Source organism: Marmota marmota, unplaced genomic scaffold (genome assembly GCF_001458135.2).
Source record: "Marmota marmota marmota unplaced genomic scaffold, marMar, whole genome shotgun sequence".
Classification (NCBI taxonomy): domain Eukaryota; kingdom Metazoa; phylum Chordata; class Mammalia; order Rodentia; family Sciuridae; genus Marmota; species Marmota marmota.
The window spans coordinates 8,552,084-8,572,193 of record NW_026000171.1 but is presented as its reverse complement, the minus strand read 5'-3'; the positions used below and the strand labels follow the sequence as shown (position 1 = coordinate 8,572,193).

The 20,110-nt window shown below is 41.8% G+C and overlaps 1 protein-coding gene across 20 annotated transcripts in view; it reads left to right on the top strand.

The window, feature by feature from the left end:
* The first annotated feature begins 667 nt into the window (after positions 1–667).
* Positions 668–20,110, top strand: part of Erc1 (ELKS/RAB6-interacting/CAST family member 1) — a 1,605,700-nt gene continuing 1,586,257 nt past the window's right edge. For 3 of the 20 annotated variants that reach the window (XM_048787503.1, XM_048787498.1, XM_048787504.1), the window contains exon 1: positions 669–825. The gene's annotated coding sequence lies outside the window, so the exon portion shown is untranslated. Of the gene's footprint in view, positions 826–20,110 lie in introns of all 20 variants that reach the window. The other 17 variants (XM_048787499.1, XM_048787507.1, XM_048787512.1 and 14 more) reach the window with 7 other exon arrangements.

The following is a 20,110-nucleotide window of genomic DNA, read 5'->3' as shown; positions in this document are numbered from 1 at the left end:
CTCCACAGCAAATGACCTACAGTGGCGAGGGCTTCTGAGATACTCGTGTGGGTAGCCATAGTGTCTCAGATCAAATTACTACCACGTTTCTTCGTAAAGCAAGAGGTAAATTCAACTTCACTTTCGAGAAAGGCTGCCCACTGTATCCGCCACTCGAGTGACAACACCAAGTACTCCCCTCAGCGGTGGCCCTCGTCTGATATCGGCAACCCGCCGCGAAAGAGGAGGTGAGCAACGGTAAGGTTTGGGAAAGAGGCTCCTCCGCTCCTCCGGCGGTCCACTTCCTACGGCGGGAAGGAGACAGGGTGTCTCTGCCCTCTCGCCGGATCCGCCCAGGCGCTCCCCTTTCGTGTCCTCAGGACTGTGCGTACGCTCCGCGCCTTCGACTTGGCTGAGCGCCGAGTTGCCACCGCAGCTCCGAGTCAGCCGGCTTCCCGGCTCTGACCTGCCGTGCTTTGAGAAACGCGGGGAGGCTGGGGGCCAGGCAATCTGTTCCTAGGCCGGGAGCACAGTCGCGCGGCAGGACTGGGGGCGGGGCTGGGCGGGGCCAAGGGGGTGAGGCGTGACGACGCCACGGGCGCCCTGCCCACGTGGTGCCTGCGCCGGCGGCGGTTGTGGTAGTTGGGCGGGTGGTAGAGATCGCAACCGCTGCAGCATTCCCGGGGAGCGTGAGACGGCCACGGTGGCTGCAGCTCCGAAGTCGTGAGGGACCTCACGCCTCCCTCCTGTCGCTGGCGCTGAGCCTTCTGCCTCTCCTGCCCGGCTCCTCGCCCCCGGCCCCGTCTGGACTGGGAAGAGAGGCCCCGGGGAGGGGCGGAGCTGTAGGTGAGGCGCCAGGAGCCCCTCCCCCTCTGCTGCCCGAGCTAACCCTTGTTAAGTCTCACACTTGTCCTTAGACCCACTTAAAATCAGGCCTCCCATCTCAGGATATCTCTAAGTACCTGGTCCGGGAGGTCACAAATGAGCGGGGAGGGGAATAGCCTTTGACCAAGAGGAGCTCACTTTTCCCATAGACGTTAGCCCTCTGTTAATATTGCAACTGGTAAGTATAAAGTAGGAAAAAATATAGTTAAAAACATTTGCGGGCTGGGTTTGTGGCTCAGTGATAGAGTGCTTTCCTTGCACGTATGAGGCACTGGGTTCAATTCTCAGCATCGCAAATAAACAAATGATTAAAATAAAGGTCCATCAATAACTAAAAAAAAATTTAAAAATTTGCTCTATAATTTGTTGACCTTTAAAAATAAAATTTGAATTCTTACACTTCAGGGAAAATGGGTGCGGGTTTGAAAATGATACCTGCCATAAATGCAGCTGAAGTAAACATACATCAGTTCACAAATTAATGCTTTCAACAGAATGAGTAAATTAGGAAAAGTTTTAACCAGTTTCATTCTATATTATGTAGCGTGATCATCCAAAATTTTATACTTTTCTTGTACAGAGGGTATGTATTTGGGTGTTTTTTTTTTTTTTAAACGGAAACATTTTAGTTTTTAATTTTTAATTTTTTTAAAAAGTAAGGTATGCAATTAACTTAATAGGTTGAAATTTTTAGCATTATACCCTTGCATTTATTTAATTTATTTATTTATTTTAAAGAGAGAATTTTTTTTAATATTTATTTTTTAGTTATTGGTGGACACAAAATCTTTTGTTTGTATGTGGTGCTGAGGATCCAACCCGGGCGGCTCGCATGCTAGGCGAGCTCGCTACCACTTGAGCCACATCCCCAGCCCCTAGCCCCCCAAAAGGGAAACATTTTAAATCCAACTGATACTTTCTGTCACCAGTGGACTAAGATTTTTTTTCTCAGTAAAAATTTCCTTAAATTATGTGCTTAACAGAAATTGAATTATTTTGTTACAAGACTGCTTCCACTTGAAATGCTGTCACAAGTAACTTGGAAGGGAGATATCTTGTAATGCTATTCTTAGATGTAATAATGCATGAACTTAGTTTATAAACTCTTGGACTATGTATTTGACACGTTAAAAAATACACAGTATTAGTGTTGACCATCTCTTAATAGTTAACCTATAAATACTGTTCTATAATTTTCTTTCCTCAGAAACAATTGGTCTAAGTAGTGCCACTTGGGTCCTGGATTTTCTTCAGTGTCATTTAGCAAACCTTTAAGCAATTAGCAAACAATTGAATAATCCAACAGAGTACTTGACAGTTTTTGCTTTTAAATTTCACAGGAAGAGTTCTTCACTCTTCTGGAACTCAGAATAGCAAAATTAGAGGAAAAGCCCTATCATGATTTACTGCTCTTAAGAGAAAAAGCCCACATTTTCAGGCTATAATGTTTCAGAGCTGCTCCCTTTTGGCTCTTCACCCACTCCCCTCATACTGTAGTTTGAGCATCCCACCACCTCCTAGGTATCACACTGCTGCTACTTTCTCCCACACCCTCTTTCATCCCATTTCCAAGGGAAGGGTACCCCTGGGGTCCCTCCTACCTCTGACAAGCCCCTGAAATGCCTTAAATCTCCTTCTTGGAGAGGTGCTACCTTTAGGAACTTTTGAAAAAATATCTAGAAGATAACACCACAGACCTAGGGTTCCCTTCAAAAAATATCTAGAAGATAACATCACAGACCTAGGGTTCCCTAACTTGCAAGTGCAATGCATTAACTGGCTACTGAAGGATCGCTGTTTGGTCAGTGATCATTCTCTTCCCTATGGTAACTTGCCAGCAGCACTCCTGATAACAAAAATTCACTGTATTCCCCTAGGTTGCTTTATTTCCCCCCAATATCTGAATTCGGTCTTAGCAGTGATCATACAGCTCCACTGTAGGTCTCTTGTGATGTGAGGATTGTCATGCTTGGGCTTACAGAACCAATTGAGTTATTGAAATAAAATGATAAATATTTTATCAATTATAAATATCATTGAAATAAAAAAGTTGGAAAAGGAAGCTTGACTTTCAAGACTGAGGCTAATGTCGAGGTTCTAGTTTGGCCTTCAGAGGTCAAGAACAGAGGCTTCTTCACCTGAATTCCTCACAACCCAAGTGCCAGGGAAAGAAGGACACCCAAAGCAGCGGGTGCCAATTGAGAATCAGCATCATTTTCAGGTTGATTAGTGTACAACTATGTCTTCTCATGCCTGACGGCCACAGTGTCACTCTGCAGGGCACACATGCTGATAAAAACTCATCTCAGATTTATCTTAGTCTTTTCCCCCACATCCTTGTCAACACTTATTATTGTTTGTATTCTTAATAACTGCCATTCTGACTGAAGTGAGATGAAATCAGAGTAGTTTTAATTTGCATTTCTTTAATAGCTAGAGATACTGAACATTTTTTCATATATTTGTTGACTGATTGTGTATCGCCTTCTGAAAAGTGTCTGTTCAGTTCCTTGGCCCATTTATTAATTGGGTTATTTGCTTTTTTTTCAGTTCTTTATATACCCTAGAGATTATTGCTTTGTCTGATGTGCAAGTGGTAAAAAGTTGCTCCCAAGCTGTAGGCTCTCTTTACCTCACTGATTGTTTCTTTTGCTGAGAAGAAGCTTTTTAGTTTGAATATATCCCATTTATTATTATTGATTTTGATTCTTGCGCTATAGGTGTCTTACTAAGGAAGTAGGAGCCCAATCTGATATGATGGAGATTGGGGCCTACTTTTTCTTCTTTTGGACGCAGGGTCTCAGGTTTAATTCCTAGGTCCTTGGTCCACTTTGAGTTGAGTTTTGTGCATCATGAGAGATAGGGGTTTAATTTCATTTTGTTGCATATGGATTTCTAGTTTTCCCAGCACCATTTATTGAGGAGCCTATCTTTTCTCCAATGTATGTTTTTGGCTCATACATGAGATAACTGTAATTATGTGAGTTAATCTCTGTGTCCCCTATTCTGTGTCATTGGTCTACCAGTCTATTTTGGTGCCAATACCATGCTGTTTTTGTTACTATTGCTCTGTAGTATAGTTTAAGGTCTGGTATAGTAATGCCACCTGCTTTGCTCTTCTTGTTAAGGATTGCTTTAGCTACTCTGGATCTCTTATTTTTCCAGATGAATTTCATATGACTGCCTTTTCTATTTCTATGAGGAATATCATTGGGATTTTGATTGGAATTGCATTAAATCTGAATAGTGTTTTTCATAGTATGGTCATTTTGACAGTATTAATTCTGCTTATCCAAGAACAAGGGAGATCTTTCCATCTTCTAAGGTCTTCTTTAATTTCTTTCTTTAGTGTTCTGTAGTTTTCATTGTAGAGATCTTTCACCTATTTTGTTAGGTTGATTCCCAACTCATATATGGCTGGTGGGACTGCAAAATGGTGCAGCCAATATGGAAAGCAATATAGAGATTCCTTGGAAAACTTGGAATGGAACCACCATTTGACCCAGCTATTCTATTCCTTGATCTGTACCCAAAGGATTTAAAAACAGCATACTACAGGGACACAGCCACATAAATGTTTTTTGCAGCACAGTTCACAGTAGCTGAACTGTGGGACCAACCTAGATGCCCGTCAGTAGATGAATGAATAAAGAAAATGTAGTGTATATATATATATACACATATTACATATATATATATGTAATATGTATATTTTATATATACACACACACACATATATATATACACACACACACAATGGAATATTACTCAGCAATAAAAGAGACTAAAATGACATTTGTAGGTAAATGGATAGAGTTAGAGAATATGATGCTAAGTGAAGTTAGCCAGTCCCAAAAACCAAATGCCGAATGTTTTCTCTGATAACATAAGAGGAGGCTGATGCATAGTGGGGTTGGGAGGGGAAGCATGGGAAGATTAGATGAATTCTAGATAGGACAAAGGGAAGGGAGGGGGCAAGGGTTGTATAAAAGATGGTGGAATGAGATGGACATTTGTGAAAACACAAATGGTGTGAATATACTTTGTACACAACCAGAGAGATGAAAACTTGTGCTCTGTATGTGCAATATGAATTGTAATGCATTCTGCTGTCGTATACAACAAATTAGAATAAAAGGTAAAATTATAAATAAATATTTTATACATTAAAAGATTTGTCTTAGTCAATATAAGATTACTTTTTAAATCAGGAAATTTATGATAAAAATACTTGACTCTGATCACCAACCTGGTTTGTCTTTTTCCGCCCTTTTTGTGGTACTGGAAAATAAGCCTAGGGGGATTTTACCATTCCTCCATCTCAGATTTTTCATTTTTTAAGACAGGGTCTTGCTAAGTTAAAGTTAGCAAGGCTGACCTTAAACTTGCAATTTACTGCCTCAGTTTCCCAAGTAGCTGTGATTACAAGTATGTGCCACCATACCTGGCTGGGATCTGATGTTTTAAATGTGTTTTCTTTTTGAAGTTTCTCTTTTAAAATAAAATCTTTTTCCTGAAAGAAATACCTTTCGAAGTTGGTCAGGAAGAGATCCAATTGTGTTAGTGTGTCTTCAGCTTTATCATGGACTGTATCTTTGTTTTGTTTTTGCAGTGATGGAGATTGATCCCAGGGACTGGAGCATGCTAGCAAGTGCTCTTCTACGAGCTGCACCCCCAGCCCATGCACTGCATCTCTATGTTTTGTTTTTCAGGGTCCTATTTTGGGAGGTATGTTTGTGTTTTGTTGGACCTTGATTGATGTTGCTGGACATCAGAGGACTGGAAAGTGAGATTAATGAAGATTATTTTTGTCCATGGACTCTCCCAGTTGCTTGGGATCATTCTGTATTCTAGAAGCTATTTTGTTTTATTGGTTTTATTTGAAGGAGCATTTACTGGCATGCTAAGCAAGGGCTCCACAACTGAGCTACACCCCCAGTCCTTTTTATTTTTTTATTTTGAGATAGGATCTCACCTGCCCAGGCTGTCCTCAAACTTGTGATTCTCCTGCTTCAGCCTTTCAAGTCACTGGGATTACAAGCAAGCACTCCTGCACCCTGCCTAACTCCTCCCTTTCTTCTCCTTGAAGATTCAAACCAGGGCCTTGCACATGCTCCATGTAGAACTGCTGTATTGTCAAAAGCCAGGGAAGGTTTCATGAGAAAAATACCAGAACTAAAGAATGTCAACTTATTTCTTTTCTACTTACGTGCTAATTCTGAACTCTCATGATCATTATGAAGCAGTATGAAAGTGAGGACAACTTTCTGCATCCCACATCCTTTTAAAAACTGAAGGACTGTACCCATCCCCAGCCTGGGGAACACCAGGGAAGATGGGAGTGGAGATTATCCTCTGCCCCTGCCTGTGTAGCACAGGCTCACTAAACCTATGTGAGTGTATTTCCTGCTTTCTATAAATTGTAAGAGCTTCTGTGGGACTAGCGGGGAAAGGATTGTAGCTGCTTCTCCCTAATTTTACCGTATTGCGTAAATGTATTTTTTTCTGTTTCCGTCCTATTTTTTATACAGGCAGGTGGTGGAATCCAGCTAGCCAAGATCTAGACAGGGTCTCTGGCCTAGGCTGTGAACAATAGAATAGTTCCTGCCCTCTAGAAAATATTCTAGATAGAAATGCCCTGGTGACCTGATTCATGCATTCCTAACTCAAAGTCATCCTGATTTCTCCTCTTGCCTGTGTTCTTGCCCCCATGTCACATCAAACGCAGCCCTGGGTTTGTAGTAGAAAACAGTAAAATCAGAGACACATTTGAGCCACAGCTGCCATTAATTTTCTCAGTCTTTGTGCTAATTCCCTCAATACTATGAAACACTGCTGCCTTCTTGCTCTTTTCCCTAAAGGTGTGACACATGGACATTTGACTTTTGTAATTTTGAGAGCTGTTATAAAGAAAAGGTTTTATAGGTAAGAAACTTCATCCCTTCTGTTTCCTTTCTCTTAATTTATGTCTTTTTACACGAATTTCTGTTTTATGATATGGTTATATTTAGCAAGAGGGCCAGAGGCTATTGGCTCAGTAATAGGATCAGCTCTCAGCCCATAAACAAATCTTTACCCAGCAGATCTCATTTGAAGTCTCAGTAGCATGCTCTGTGTCAGAACTGAGACCTGGCATTATGGCTATCCTCCCAACTGTGAGATCCATGTATTTAGGAGGTGTATTTTTCAGATTAGAATGTCCTTTTCCTAAGGAAAAAAGCTACATGGATAGCCATAATTTTTGCAAATATTATTTGAGCCTTTGCAACATATTGGAGCTTGTTCCAGTGCCCTCGTGTACCTTCATGTGCCATCAATAGTTCTAATGGCTATTTCTGTCTATTGCTTCCCACTTTATTGATTGTGGAAACCTTTTCAGAAATTATAACTTTTCTAAAGTCTACCACATAAAAGGCACGAAAATAATTTGAATTTTCTGACTCCATATTTAGTGCTTTTCCCAAATTCTCACTTTTTTTTTTTTTTTTAAATGCTGAAAAATAGTCTCAACAGGCTCTCTGCACATGGTTGTGTCAGTTGTATATAGCAAAAGGGCAGACTAGGGCAGGAGGCCACATATGGTAGGATATGTCCTGTACTCTGCTCACCCCAATCTTTTTCTAATTTCTATAAAGGCACTGTATAGGCTTCTCTGAGAACCAAGTATGTCCCACCTCTGAAAAATAAGGAAGGCAGGGGCTGGGGCTGGGGCTCAGTGGTAAAGCACTTGCCTAGGATGGGTGAGGCACTGGGTTTGATTCTCAGCACCACATAAAAATAAAATTATAAAAAATTATGTTTTTTAAAAAGTAAGGAAGATAATGTCCAGGGGCTTCTAATTGTAGCTGATGTCTTCCCCTTAGATACTGTCTGAGAAGCTTTGTGGGTACAGGATAGTTATCACTGCTGGTAGTTTTTCATTAGCTTTCTTGGTTAGTGAGTGTTTGTGCTTGTAATCATCACCAAGTACTGAGTACATGTGTCACCATTATACATTTTTTTTCTCTTCTAGTTTTTGTCTTTTCTATTCTTTCTCCCCTGCTGAGGTCAAAAGCCAGTGGTGTAGATGTGGAGCAAGATGGGAAATACCTGTTGGCATTGCTTGGCCTCTCCACACTCAGATATCATGATCAGTAGGATTGACCAGGCATTTCTTGCTCAGCTGACCCATGACTTTCCAGTGTAAACTCTTCTCTTGCTATAAATGACAAAATGTCATCTCAATTCTTACCTTGCTAATAACAGTCTGACTCCCTGAAATTCAGTTGTTGTGTTGTAGTTATCTTCTTTATCAAGAGGCTCCATGGAGAGCTGGAAATTGTAAATGTTCCTAAAATATCAATATATCCCATCTTCCCTTTTCTACATAAGACTATTTAGCCCCCACTTAGCTTGTGTGTTCCCTGGTTCACTCCACCCAAAGTGGACCCATGAATAGGGTTCTCCCCTATTGATGTTTATTCCACAGGATCTAACCAGACAGCAGTTTCATTGTAGCTCAGGTGGGAGTTCTCAGGGATGTAGTAAGGCCTTGTCATAGTTGCAGAGTAGCAGCTGCTCAGATGATTCCACCTCCTAAGGGGACCTTTTATAATGGTATTGCTCACCACAGTGGGTGTTCTTTGAAAGACTAGAAGAAACCATGTTCAATTTAAACAAAACTTTTTTGACATTTTAAGGTTACTGGTTTGCTGCCTCTTTCCCCAGGAAAAGGAAGTTGAAGTACATCTTCCCTGTGAAGAATCTGGATGGAGTTGTGCATTTCTTTCTTTCTTTTTTTTAAGTGCATTTGTTTTTGATGATTTCCAGAAAGAGAGTTGTATTATGCACATAAGCTGTTGACCAGCACCAAAGGAAAAGAAAGAATTGTTACAATAGCATTTTCCCTGCTGTTGTAATCTTCCATTTCTTTCTTCTTTCAGATTTAAAATTCATCTTTCAAGAAGACTTTGGTTTGGGCAGCCTGCCCCCCAACCCCCTGTAGGAGGTCTCCCCCTTGAAATGAGAAAAGGCTCTGTGCCCAGGTCCCATCTTGCCACAGCTTGACTGCCTGTTGCTGGCCTGATGAAGGTTATAAGAAACATCATACCTTCACAGTCTCTCCAGATGTATTCATTGTCATAAACGTTGCACTTCAAGCCAGTTATTTGATTTATGTCATTGTACTTTGAATCTACCTGATAGTAATTGTCAGGGATGATGGTATGTACCCAGTAGCAGCCTTTAAGCCACCTGTATATATATTTGAATTTCACAGTTTGGTGGTAATCCTTTCTTCTTTTGATACTTGGAGTTTCAGGCTATTAAAATTACAATAAACTTTTGAGGTACTTTAGATGCTCTTCTGCTTCAGTTTACATGTTTTATTACACTATCTTGTTTGTGTTTACCAACAGGATTACAAGAATATGTAATGTCTGGCAAAGCAAATAGGAAGTAAAGTAAAAGTATCTTGCTCAGCTTAGCCTATCACTGCTTCTTCCCCAAGTCAAGCATGCCCTTTAAACTTTAATGGTTAACAATTACCCGGAGACCTGTTTTCAGGAAAATGTATAATCAATTCATTTGATGGAAACATTTTTGACTAAGATGATATGTTTTTATCCTAGTTTTCCTTGAAGCTGTTAAGTATTTGGAGATATAAATTTGAATAAATAGAATATTTATGCAGCTCAATATGAGAGTTATAAAAGATGGTCTATGAGATCAGGTATTATGACACACTTAGTATAAATTTGGTTATGTCTTCTTTTAGAGCAATTAAGTGATGGCAAGTTTTCCTAAATAGCATAAGAGCTGGTTGAGTTGATATTTGGAGTTTATTGTTATTTCTTGCCAATTTTGTTTCACACTTAGTAACATAGGGAAAAAGAGATGTTATACAGGCCAATTGGAATATGTGGATTCTTCTCCAGGATCAAAACAGTCAAAGAGGAACCACTTGGTTTACCATGGGTCTGAAGTACTTTTGAACTTTTAAAACCATTTAATTAAAGTGGTTTCAATTATTTTCCAAGTCATTTTTGTGTCTTATTCTGTTAAGAAAAAGTAGTTAATGTTTTTGATAGTTTATCAGAATTTGTCAGATTTTTCTGGTTTTATAAATAATTATGCTGATTTACTAGGAGGAGGTTGGGGGATTTTAGAACAGTTGCTTTCAAGTAGTGATGGATTTGAAGCATTTTTTTAAAATATCTTTAAGTTTTTGTAGGTTGATGAGATAATGTACACTTGACTGTTATGTGATCAAACTTTTATTGCTCTTCTGTTTATTTACTGGTGAGTTTAGATGAGTTTTCAACTCTAAACGAGGATAATACTACTCTCTCATAGGGATGTTTGTGGTCCAATAATTAGGGTCCAGCCAAATAGTAGTAGTTGTCATGTTAGTATTTCAGTTTAGGAACTTACTGGTCGTTCAGGGAATCCCTGAAAAGAGTAGATAGAGGTGCGTGTGTTCACTCGGGTGTTTGTTGTGAGCTAGCCATTGGGCTGAACCCTTTAACTGCGATCTCATTCTCCCATTAGTCCTGTGAGATAGGCGCTTTTCTCTTCTAGCTACACATGAGAAGATGAAATCATACAGGGGTTGCCATTGCTGTTAAGTGGGAAGTCAGGATTGAAAGCCAGACAGTCCAATCTGGAGCCTGTGTCCCTAACTCTCCCTATAGACTGCCTTACACTTGGGCATGCCCAGGAGTCTCTAGGTGGAGTTCAAGTTCAGTCCTGCTCAGGGTTGATTTTAAAAACTGATTGACCAGTCCAGTCCTGAGGAAATCTCCCTGTCCCTGATTCCTTGGCTCCCTAGTGGATGCAATCCCCAAAGTGTTCTTGTGTGGGTTTAGTCCCTCATTCACCCCTTATTTCGCTTACCATGGACACCCTTTGAACACACCAGTTGGTGTTCATGGTGGGCCATAGATCATGGCCAAATGGGCTGGTGGTTTTAAAAATACTACATTCAATATAGGAGAAAAGGTGGACAGGTTCACTTCCTCTTGAAGGAGTGGATTTGGGGGCTAAGATGGGCAGGCCTCAGAGACCCGGTTAGTGGTTTTAGGAACTCTTAGTAGCATTTTGCTTACTTTCTATCCTTGGAGATATAATCCCAAGATAAAATCACTTTCTATAGTCGATTTATAAAAGATTACCTTGCAAAATAACTTTATGTTAAAACCTACTGGTAGTCTCTAATCTGTGGCTTATGGTTAGGGTCAGATGTTGAACAACCTGTACCTGCTATTTAGAAAAAAGAAAAAATCCTGGAGGCTGGGGAGGGAGAGAATGAGTGTGTCATTGCTATCAGAGTTCACTTTTGGCTCTCCATACCCAGTTTGTGTGAGGCATGTTATTAGGATCTGAGGATCCTAATGTGTTTCTTCCAAAGCCAAATTAAGTAATTTTTATCAACCCACTGCTAATGTGTGAACTCCTTAGGAGTCCTAATTGCTTATTACTGCTTCTGTATCATTGTATGTAGTAGATGTTAAATGAATGTTGGTTAGATCAGTAAATGGAGACATTTTGTTAAATTAATGAAAGAGTATTAGTTTAGCTACTCTCTTATTTCCAATTTCTTATTGGACTTTCAAAACACACCCATAACCACCAACTATCAGAGACAGTTTTTCATCACTTTTCTGGCATGTGTGAGGCACTGGGTTCGATTCTCAGCACCACATATAAACAAACAAACAAACAAATAAGTAAATAAATAAATAAAGTTCCATCTACAACAAACATTTTAAAAAGAGGGGGTGGTGGAATTGAGCTGTTACATTTTGAACAACAGTATGAAAAAGTGAAGTGCTTGTGACAGCAAAGGAAACAATGAGCTCTGATAATTCCTAGTCTTCATCACAACTGCCATGGTCATACATTGCTGGAATCTGTTTCTTCTATCAGGCTTAGAGTCTGGGTGCCAGGTGATTGCTGTGAATGCATTGAGCGATTTTGGATTTGGAAGTATAGAGAGGTTGTTAAAAGAAGTGTTAGAAGGGTTTTTTTGTTTTTTTAATTACTGTAGGTAGCACAAATTCAAAACTGTACTGTCTTCCAAAAATTCCTAAGGAAATCTTATCTTCACACAGTTTGCTGTAATTCTGCTGGAGTGAGCCCTAGTTGCTTAGTACATTTGAATACCTAAGATTTCTTCAGTAACTTATTGTCTATAGTTTGCAGTTTAATTTTGTTACCAGTCTCTGGACAATAGTTTGGTTTTTTTTTCCAAGAAAGATTATTATTTGTAAATGTGTTCAGCCATTGTGACATGTGGCACTTATTAAACGTAATAAGAGGAAGCCCTCATGCACCAAGTGTGGAAGCTCTTTCCGGCTCTGCAGAGCCTGGTGAATGGCACTTCCTTATTTGTTTTGGGCTATCTCTATAGAGGGGCATGGCCAGCTTCATTTTGCTTATGTGGTAGTTACTGAAATAGCAGGAAATGGTGTGAACCCTAATGCACTGTTGATCCCTCGAGGACCTGAGTCTGTGCATTCCTGGTCCTATGAAATTGAGTGAAATTGGTTGAATTTTCTGAAATTCCTGTTAGTGGAAAAACTACTACAGAAGTATGTGGGACAGGAAAGAGATTTTTAAGGGCACAGTATGTATATTAAGTTGTGAGCTAAGTGATTTACCAAAATATTGGTTCATAATGTTGGCAGTGTCTTCAGTGCTTCTTCTCAGTTTTTAAAATTTTATATTGAGATAAAGTATCACAATTTTAACCGTTTAAAAATAGACAATTTAGTGTATTTTAGTATATTCACAATGTTATGCAACCATAACTGCTGTGTAATTCCTGAACATGTTTATGGTCCCCCAAATATACCCTGTACCTATTAAGAACTCATTCTCTTCCCTCCCCTGAAAATTTGGCAACCACTAATTTGTGTCTGGATTTTCCTATTCTGTATATTTTATGCAAATGAATAACTCGAAAAATAAATAGTATCTAACTCATTCTTTGACTAAGTTCAGCTTATTAATGGCTCTGATGTTCTCATTAACCACCCCCATGCTGTAATTAAATGGTTATTAAGTAAACATAAGAATTTTACTTAAGTAGCAGGTATTTTCTTTTTTCTGGACGAAGTCATTTTTTTTTAAATTTTTTATTGTTGGTTGTTCAAAACATTACATAGTTCTTGATATATCATATTTCACACTTTGATTCAAGTGGGTTATGAGCTCCCATTTTTACCCCATATACAGATTGCAGAATCACATCAGTTACACATCCATTGATTTACATATTGCCATACTAGTGCGAAGTCATTTTTGATAATGAAATCTCAGTCCTTGTCCCACACAACTATCCAATAATGAGGACAAGGTTTTGATAAAAAGGGAAAAGCTGGTGTGGTGGTGCACACCTGTAATCTCAGTGACTCTGGAGGCTGAGGCAGGAGAATTGCAAACTGGAGGACTGCCTTAGCAACTTAGTGAGATCCTGTCTCAAAACAAAAAATTAAAAGTTCTAGAGATGTGACTCAGTGGTAGAGTATCCCTGGGTTCAATCCCTAGTAACCCCCCCACCCCTACAGCTGTGCCCTGTTGGCAATCATTATTCATTTGTAGCCATGAGAGATAGCTGTTTCTTGGATCTGCAAATGTCAACCCTGAAGTCTGGATTACTTTATTCCTGTGGTCTGTGAGCCAAAGGACAGATAACTTGTTTTAGGATGTGAAGAAGGTTAATCTTGCTTCTCCATGGTTAGGGAAGGGGAAGGGGAAAGGGAAAAAAAAACCATGTCAGTTTTAAAATAAGCTGCAGTGGCAGAGCAGCAAGGGTTATATTCAAAGCTTGAGGTGGACACGATGCACTTTAGCTCTGCTTACTACAGCTATGGTTTGCTCAGTTTATCATTGCGAACTCTTCTGGCTCATCCTCTTCCCTCCTGTGTCTATCTTTGGCCAATCTGCTCTTCAGGTGAGAGGACTGAAATTCAAGTCTATGAATTGTGCTTTTCTCCAGAAGCAGCACGCTGGGAAAAACACATTGAAATGGCAAGAAAGGGAGACTAGAAGATAAACGTCTGCTCACCTTCCTATTCATGTGGCAACCTGATGAATTTGACTTAAGGGGGATCATTTCAGATCATCAGTCTTATCATCTTTGTAAGTACACAATATTTGGTTTGACTCCAGGTGCTGCAAATCTGATCATTTCGATGTGTTGAAAGGACTCTAATGGGTCCCAGTAAGCATAGCTCATGCTGCTGCTAGAAAATTAACCTAGCAGTGGGAGCTGAGGTCCTCTAAGGCAGCCTTAGGCACCTCAGCAGGTGATGCTGGACCCTGAGAGCTGAGGTCAGGGAGGATCTGACCTGCTGAGTGCCTGGATTATTTTACAGGACCTTGATATGCCAAGTGTCTTTTAGAGAAAGAATCTTTTTATCTTTAGCAAAAGAGTTTGTCACAAAAATATTTTGAAAATAATGGGAAAATATTTTTATTTTTGAATTAAAGTTATCCCTCATTTATATCCACACTGGGGGAGTATGTTATCTGAGTAAAATCCATCAACTTCTAGGATATACCAAGTTCCCACAGCTGGGATGTGTTAAACATTGGGACTTTTGTTTTTGATATAGTGGAGACTTTTTAGGTTAGCTTGGAGAGAGGGGATGAGAACCTTGCTTTTTACTCAAGAGAGTGTGTCAAGACTGTTATGATTTGTATCAAAATGGCAGCCAGTGGCAGAGTGCTTGCCTAGATTGTGCGAGGCACTGGGTTTGATCTTCAGAACCACATAAAAGTAAACCAAAAACTAAGGCATTCTTTCCATCTACAACTACAGATTTTTTTTTTTTTTAAAAAGCAGTGCAAGGTAAAGATTCCACGAATGATTAAATGTATGATAAAAAATAGTTTGGGATTCCTTGCTGTTTGAGATGTCTTTTTCAATTAATTTAAATTTGCCTATTGTATTCAGACGGTCCTTTTGGATGAAACTCTCTCCCCTAATGAGAATGTGATTGTAATAACCAATGCATTGAGTGTGTATGTAGTTATATGCATGATGCAACTTGTTTCCACTGTGATATGCATCTTTATTTAAAAAAAATCCACTCCAAAACATTGAAAATAATACATCACTGGAAGATTTATTTTAAATAGCAACATTTATACTGAGGTCAACATCCATTTATTTTTAGTGTTTGTAACCTTTTGGTCACATCAAATTGATACCCATCCTTGATGTGCTGAATGCTGACCAATGTAGAGAGGTTTTCCATTTCTATTGAATTTAAACTCTTAATGAAAAGAAAAGTGTTTTGGTAAGAAGAAATTATATGTTAGTACCTCCTTTATCTTACGTCAGGGCTTCCCACAAAGCACCATGTTGCTTGTTGTTTTGTTTTGAGGTAGTAGGGATTGAAGTCAGGAGTGCTCTACAACTGAGCTGCAGTTCCAACCCTTTTAAATTTTTTTTTTTGCAGTAGTGGGGATTGAATTTGGGTGCTTTACCGCTGAGTTATGCCTCCAGCCATTTTCTTTTTTATTTTGAGACAGAGTCTGACTAAGTTGACGAGGCTGGCATTGATATTGTGATCCTCCTGCTTCAACCTCCCGACTTGCTGAGATTTCAGGGCATGTGCCACCATGCTCAGCCCAAAGCATCACTTTTTTACATCCACAAGAATTTTACTGTTAAAAGTGACACATGGGACATGGACCCAACACCCAATGCCACACTTCCAAACTGAAGCCACAGACAGTGGTTTCCAGGTGAGAACAGGCCAGTGCTATGCCATTGCTAAATTAAGCTTTTCTGTTTGTTTTGGTTCTACCTAAGTGAGCTGGATTTGATACTACTTGTATTTATTTTGAGTGTGTTCTTCAGAAGGGGAACCATGAACTATGTATTCATCTTTATGCCTAGAGGCCTATTCTCTTCTGAGATAGATTCCAGGCAAGGAGGAGTTGGTGTGTGTGTGTGTGTGTGTGTGTGTGTGAGAAAATTGAAACCATAAGTCTATAAGGACATATGCAGTGGCATTTGATATTCCATGAGCTTATAGTTGTTATCAAAGCTTTGAGTTCTTGGAAAAAGTGCATTTAGCTGCTTGATTTTTTTTGACACAGTTGACATGGATCCTTATATTTAACTATCCTGAGTGCTGACACCTACCCTGATATGTGTCTTCCCCCTAAAAAAGAAGTTTCTGCCTCATTTCCTCCAGAAGTCCTTTGCTTGTCCTCCCCACAGGACCCATGTACTCAGCTTTGGGCTCCAGGTTGCAGCTAGACAATGCAGGTGGTTATGCAACATGAGAGGATTCAGGATACAAATTGAAATGAGAAAATAATTAAATTTTATTAAGAATATTTAAAAGGATATTCCTAGCATGTAAAAAAAAAGAAGTGTAAGAAAAAATAAACAGGACAGTTTTCCAGGGGAAGGGAAGGACATAAGTGGTAGGGGAGCTGGGCAATGAGTGAAGATCAGGAACTGACACTGAGGGAGGTCAGGTGCCTGAAAGGGCTCTAGATCCACGACAGCCAGAAGGTGTGCTGCCCTAGGTGGAATTGGGTCTGGCTTGCTTCTGGACCTGTAAGCTCTAGACCCCCCATAGCTGGAAGATCAGCTGCCAAAAGGAGAGATGGCTGTGTCTCCACAGAGATGGCTCCCAATTTCCCAGGATCCTCAGCTGCTGGGCCATGTGCTACCAGAGGTGGAATGGGCTCTGACTCAGCCCCACATAAATCTACCAGTTCTTGTTGCATATTGGCTGGAAGGTTTCTTGCTCCAGAGTAGGGGGAGGCTTTACCCCAACAAATGTTGGCCCAGCTGTCTCAGGATCCACAGCATTTGGACCATGTGCTGCCAGAATTGGAATGTAGTTTGACTCAACTGCTTCTGGACCTGCAAGCTTTAGATTCCCAATGGCTGGAGGATTAGCTGCCTCAAAGCAAGATGTCTATCTCCATAGAGGTGGCCCCATCCTTCCCAGGATCCTCAGCTGCTGGGCCACATGCTGTCCAGGTGGAAACCTGCCAGCTCTTGTTCCATATTGGCTGGAAGGTCCGTTGTCCCAGGAGGAGGGGGCTGTACCCCAATAAATGTTGCCCCAATTACCATGTGATCCAGAGCATCCAGACTATGTGGAATGAAGTCTGGTTTGGCTGCTTCTGGACCTGCAAGCTCTAAATCCCCCATGACTGGAAGATCAGCTGCCAGAAGGGAAGATGGATGTACCTCCACTGAGGTGGCCACAGCTGCCACATATGTACAGCTGGAATATGTGCTGCCAGAGGTGGAATGTCCTGGGACTGAGCTTCCTCCTGCTTTGTAGCTGGACCTGTGACTCATGGTCTCTCCCTGGGGATGGTATTGGAGGTGACCCTTCCTTCAATGTTGATATTAATTAGCACTGATTATTCCTTCTCTTCAAGATCAGGGCCTCTGTCTCTGGGCTACCCCAAATCTAAGAATTGAATTAGGAAGGCTGCTGAAAGAGACAGCTCTGTATCTCAAACATGACTGCCTTTCCCTGAGCCTTTTCCATTCATAGAAGACCCCTGCCTCCAAGAGAAGCCCTAGTCCCCACAACAGGATGTCTTCCTAGACTAGGGTCCCCTGCCTGCAGGCTCCTGTTCCTGACCAAAAGCCAACTCCTGGAGCTTCCTCCTGCTGGGGCCAAGTACTGACCCCCTCAAATGTTTTTAGTCCCCAGCCCAAACCTCCTCACCATAGGGCTCAGCCTCACTGAAACACAGGTCCTTCTATAGTCTGTGGCCTCAGAGTAAGGTCTGAGCCAGGTAGCACATAGGCCTAATACCTCAAAGAAGTAAGGCTTGAGGCAGAGGTACTGCTTATGTTTGCCAGGTCTGGGGAACCACAGAAATTCTCAGGGTATTTGTTCAGCCAGGTTTTCAGGATGGAGCAGGAAGCACCAGGGGCAAGCAGGCAGACAACAATCAGGGGCCTGGCCTGGCCTTCCCCTGGACCTTTCCAAGGCCCCTTATCGGGCCACATTACCCATGTACAGATGGGCACAGAGAGCAGAGTTGTGAAGCCCATGTGTGGGCAGGCCATTACCTATACATCCTGTTCAAGCCTGGCTTGGATGGGTTGTGGTGGGGATAAATCCTGAAGAGTGCCCCTGGTCTGAGCCACCAGCCTCCCCTCTGCTTCTCCCTGGATGCCTGGGATCCCACCTACAGCTGTCTCTTCCTCCTGCAGGTGAAGCCCCAAATGTCAGCCCTCTAGTGTGAATCCAAACAAGTGTGGGACCCTGGGTTTGCCCATCTGTCCTCTCCCCCAGCCTCCCAAGTATCCCACTCTGGAGAAAGGAGCCCTCCCTCCTGATCCAAAACCCAACTGAGGAAACTGCTTTGCCTGATGCCTCAAAGAAGTAAGGCCTGAGGCAGAGGTGCTGCTTTATGGGGAAGGGGACAGTCACACAGAGAAGCCCACAGCCCCAGGCAGCCCATTGCATAGGGCTAGGCCTGGGGCAAGCACTTGGAGGGCTCATCCTATTTGATCCTCAAAACACCCTAGGATGGTGTTCCTCCGAAACCCCCAGCTTTCACAGAGCTCACTGGGGCTCAGAAAACTGTTATGGCATTCCCAAGACCCAGCCAGAAGGGGCAAGTGCCCCTGGGCTTGGAGGTGGTGTGCACCTTTTGTATAGCAGGTTTAGCACTTGCTGGGTGGTAATGAAACTTTGGAAGGTATGCAGGAAGCAGGTATGAAGAAGGGGTCCCCACACCACAGCGCAAGCACCAGGTGGTTCATAAGCTTCTCCACTATGCCTGTCTCTAAGGTCCCTACCCTGTCATGCTCATTCAGTGTTTGGACTGACTCATTTTTGCCCTTGGATGGAACCAAGAAGGGACAATTCTAATGTGGAAATAGTCGCAAACTGTAAAATGACTAATGTCCATACAGTGAAGTGAAAAAGAGCTCCAAAAGTATTTTCTTCCATATTTACACACACACACACACACACACACACACCACACACTACACACACACACACACACACACACACACTCACACATACCTGGGGAGCCTCTGGGGCCATGTTTGGGGTAGGGTGATCATAGTATTGGGCTAGATTATGCCAACCCGCCTTGGCCTGTTCCCTGTCACTTCTGAGTTCCTCCAGGAAAATCTCTAGATGCATCCGGGGGGAGAGGACTGACCTAGCATCTCCAGACACGGGCGAAGCCTTTACTCAATACCTGAGGCCTGAACCTTGGCAACTGGGAAGACAACAAAAGATCATCACTCCTTCATGGTCTCCAGACAACTGAGCTGGCTGGGGCTGGTTCTGCCTGTGGGTGCCTGGCTGCCATGGACCCAAATTCTGTTTTCCCATTGTCAAGGAAGTAAGGTTATTTCATGAGTCCCTTTACCAAAGTCTCTTCCTCACACAAGATTGTCCCAAAATTCACCAGTAATGCTGGCTATTCTGCTCTTCCCAAGATACACAAGTGGACACAATTACACCAACACACCCCTGACCCATCATCCCTCAGGCAGGCCTGGGTATACCCAGTGGCCCAGCTTTGGGGACACAGCTGGGTTCAGACCTGGCCCCTTCTTTCTAGTTTTGTGACCTTGGACAAGTCATTGTGCCTCTCAGGGCCTCCCGAGACTCCCTACTTGTTCCCTGGGGGTCATTTTAGCATCTGCTTCTAAGTATGTCATCAAGTGTATGTGACCTATAAGTATCTGTATTACCCATGAAACCTTAAGGCTGGAGTCACATGTTTCTAATGCACAAACTTTAAAGGGGATGATCACTAGAAGAGGAGGGAAAAAAAGATTGTAACACAACCAAATCTGGGTCCCACACAGAGATCTAAGGAAAGCCTCTTCACCTCTTGGCCACATCCTACTCTGTACCATGGGGACTTTGAAGTGAGATTCAGAGATTACCCGACTGGTATAGATCTTCAGATGGCTTCCTCTCATAAATTGCACATCCCACAAGTGCACCCCACAGGGCTCCCAGTGACCATAGCCTCTTGGTATATAAGGCTTTTAGTCCCCTCCCAACTAGGTGGATTAGACTTGGTGTCTGGCTTCTAAGGAACAGACATTGACAAAGGTTATGGGATATCACTTCCAAGACTTGAGTCATGGGAAGTTTGATTTTTGTCTGGCTCTCTCTCTCTCTCATCCTCCCTTTAGGGAATCAATCAAGATACTTTGAGCTGCCCTATGAATGACCCCAGGGACAAAGATTCTATAGTATCCTGGACCACAAACAAAAGCACTGGGGCT